This window comes from Tupaia chinensis, unplaced genomic scaffold, assembly GCF_000334495.1.
Source record: "Tupaia chinensis unplaced genomic scaffold, TupChi_1.0 Scaffold000196_1, whole genome shotgun sequence".
Classification (NCBI taxonomy): domain Eukaryota; kingdom Metazoa; phylum Chordata; class Mammalia; order Scandentia; family Tupaiidae; genus Tupaia; species Tupaia belangeri.
The window spans coordinates 4,052,187-4,056,311 of NW_006159671.1; positions in this window are offsets into that span (position 1 = coordinate 4,052,187).

Consider the following 4,125-nt stretch of genomic DNA (forward strand, 5'->3'; position numbering starts at 1 on the left):
CCTGCTGTTTAAACATTTTTCCTTATGGACTATCCTATGAAAGATCTAGGAAGTATTTCGTAAGTTAAAGGGAAAATAGGCCAGTTTCAACCTTACCCCTAATGTTCATTTCATGTAGGTCCTAAAATTGGGATGTAAGTAATAGTAACCCAGAAAAGTGGGAAGATGCAGCTTTTGCAAGTAGCAAGTAGGGGGGAAAATTGCGTAAACTTAGTTATAAATACAATAAAATATCAATGCATTTTGTTTTCCCACATAAGCAGTATGGTATTAGAAGGTATAAAGTGTGTTAAAGCAAAGTTAATAAGACTCCTACTTAGACAGTCAAACTGTCATTGGTGTACTGTTTGAATCTGGTTGCCTGTTTGTAATATAGAAACCCAAAACTAAGCTCATTCAAGATGAAGAGGCAATTTTAGATATAGTCAGCCTAAATTTTTTAAGAATCAGAAGGAATAGGATAGAAGGACCCAAGTAGTAGAACATAGTATTTAGAAGAGGATTTTTCATCCTCAAAGTAGAATAGGAAGAACGTGTTACTCATGACTTCTGGATGGAAATATATATATATATATAAGAGAGGGTTATTATTGCTTAGAGTTATTGTTATGCTTTTTTAGATCCTTAAATTTTGTATAAAAGAGAAACCGTGCATGGCAAGATTTTCAATTCCAGCCAGCTAATCATATTTACGTAATGGATGGAGATTTGATAAAAGTTTGAGAGAACCAAAATCAAATTCTCTTTGATACCTCTGGCTATCATCATGGACTAGTTGAGTTCTTGGCATTAATTTCCCAGAAAAATCAAGGTCATAGAGCCTATTTTCAACACTGTCTGAAACCAGTGCATGTAGCTCAAAGACATTCATTCAAATAATGGGCTGAGCTCATTACCTTTACTAAAAAAAAGTAACCCTCAACTGGTTATCATTACTCTCACTTGAGAATGGTTGTGGTTCCTTTGTCAATTGAAAAATATCTAAACTGTTGTTTTAGAAGCATTGACTAAACTCACACCAAGAATTTAAAATGAGGAAAAATCATAGATGCATTTCCAACCTTGACATCTTATGCAGTGTTCGAAATTTGAAAAATGTTGGGAACCAGCAGTTAGCGTAATGGCTATGTCGCTGGACTCCCACATAGTCGACCGCAGTTCGCGTCCCGGACGCGGTGGCTTGGAACTTATGCCGGCGTGTGCCCAGGATCCCGAGAGGAGAATGGAGGAGAAGGCATTGTGGCATGACCATCCCCTCTGGGAGGGTGATTTCTCGCTTTCTGTCTCTATGTCTCTCTCTGTCTGTCTGGCGAGCGCATGCGCCCTATAGTGAAAACTTCTCAAAAAAAATTTTTTTTTTTTGAAAAATGTTGCTTTATTGTGCCTGTGTTTGTTATTAAGACTTGAAAGTTGTCTGAAGAATCATCTCATTCATTTTATTAATTTTTCATCGTGAAAAATACAGTAGTCTTCAATTTAACAGTTTTTGAATCTGTATTTTACAGGATGTTAAAGTAATTATCTAGTATCTTCACTTTAGAATATAGTCTAGAGGGGAAGCTATGTGTCTATAAACACACACACACACGTATATATGTATATGTCAAGGAAGATTTTGATCTTGACATATAATAGAGAAAAAAATAGATGCTATATGGATTCAGAAAAAGGGAAAAATGGATTTACTTACTAAAGTCAAGAAAAGACTTCATGAGTTAAGTAGCATATGAAGGAAATATCAAGGACTAGTGGGATTAAAGTAGCACATTGGACAGTACTCCAGAACGATGGAAGAATATGTCATATTCTCCCCAAATATTCTTCGTTGACTAGAAAGCAAGCCATTTGCTTGGCTGGCAAGCTAATTGCTTAGTGGAAATACTGACAAAGGTCATGTTTAGTGCTATCCTAAATGTGATTTTCAAGTTTCTAAAGGATTTTGTTCCAACTCCCTTTTATTTTGCAACCTTAACACAAACGTACCAAAAAATATTCATGCACATTTGCATGTGCTTGTGTAAACACACACACACACTATCTGGTCATATATTATTAATTTTACTCCCCAACTCCTCCAAGTTCTCACTGTACCTTTCCATGTGGTAATGTTTCTCCCCAGAATGTTCCATATTTTCATCAAACTCCTTGCACATTGTGTCTTGCTAGTTAATATTCTATCTTTAATGTGTTTTCTTAGCTATCAGTTTTCTCCATAAATAGATGTGTACTATTATCAGCTTAGCTTCTGTTGACTATTTAGATAGCTTTTAAACATTTGCGAAAGATATTCTTCTGATTACATTTGTAAGCGATACTATATTAGACACACACACTAGTGCCCTCAAACATGAGTAAAGAATATTTAGATATTTGCTATTTATAATCTTATAAATGAGAATATTAGTTGCTCTCAGGAAAATAAATTTTGTAAGGTGGTTGGTCATAATAGGCCTCAAACAAACAATACAGCCACATTATTGTACATTATATATATCTTTCAGGAAAATCCTAATAGGATAGAGTTGATCATAACTCAAATCATTTAAATCAGATGTTCTATGAAAAAACATTCTCAATATAAATAATAAAAAAATACGAAGTTCCTTTGTGGGCTATTTGTACTAGATTATACAATTCTAGAAGCCTAGTAAGATTAAAAAAAATAAAACATATTTTAAAAATCTCAACCCCCTTTCCAAGTTAGTGAAAATAGCATTCATTGGCAATGGAAAATGAAGATCATTACTGTAAACTTAGTTCTCAGGTACGCTCTCCCACCCCTTCCATGACTAAAAGGTTTAGGGGGTATTGAACAAAGTTTACATCCTTGTTCTTAAGTATCCTCTCTTTTATGACTACCAGTAAAGAGAACAGGTTTAAAGCAGGCACTGTAGAAAGGCAGGAAGCATTGTTCGAAAGTATACTCCTTTTCCATGCTGAATTTACCAGCAAGTGATTAAACGTTTCATGGCAAACTGCTCTGATATCCCCAGGAAGCAGAGATGAAGTACTTGAAAAAGGTTTTGGTAAGTGATCCGAAATTATGTAATTGTTCTGGGACTTTTCTGAAAATAAATAAGGACAGATAAAATTTTCTCCTTGCTGAAGGATAATGAAAATGAGTTAAATTAAAATGTGTTAAATAATAGCTGAATTTAATATAAACAAGCCCATGCCTTAAACTTACAGGAAGGGATCAATATTAGGATTCTATTGCAATCACTGTACAAAATGCTAGTGAAACAATGAAGAATTAGACAGAGTACTTGTCTCCAAGGCACGTGTCTCTTTGGCGAGGCAGACTTACAAGGCCAATGCATTAGAAAGACACCAATAATATGCCACAATATAGCGTGATATATGTTAAGATTGCCCCGCGGTAAGAGAAGCCCCCGACCTAGGACTGGAAGATCACCTATTGTATGGACAGCAGTGAAGAAACCGTTCCTGCACTCAATTCCGATGGATAAAAAGAAGTGAAGCAATAAGATAGACGAAATTGTTGAATATGGTTCTGCTAAAAAAATATATATATCTTATAAGGTGAATATAAATGATGCTTGATGTGGAGAGTTAAGCACAGGCCAAATGATTTAATATGTGGCGTGTCATGATTCATTCTGAGAGCAAAGGATTCTATTGAAGGATTTAGACAGTAATAAGGTTAGGTTTCCATTATAGAAAACTCACTATGACTGGTTAAAGAAAACATCAGAGACAAAACAAACAAACAAAAAAACAGATGCAAGGCCAACAAGTCAAACTTAACTCTAGGTGCACTTAAGAATCACATAGATAGTTCTAAAGAATATGGTTGTCCTAGACTCATCTTAAAAATGCTCTTTTTAAAGAGTTTGGTTTGCATTTCTATAGTAGAATCAGTATCATTAAAAGCTCCCCCTCATGATTGTAAAATATGGTCAGAGCTGAGAACCACTAATCTATGGGAATATTGCAGCAGCCCAGTTGAATTATGATGGTGTCCTGAAGTAATATATAATGGTACTTGTGCTGGAGAGAAGAGAATATTAAGTAACAGTTAAGACATGGCTTACAGATTAATTAGCTATCGAGGACAGCATGAGAATGCAGTCTAGAACTCTGAGTTGGGTCCTTGTGGCTGGA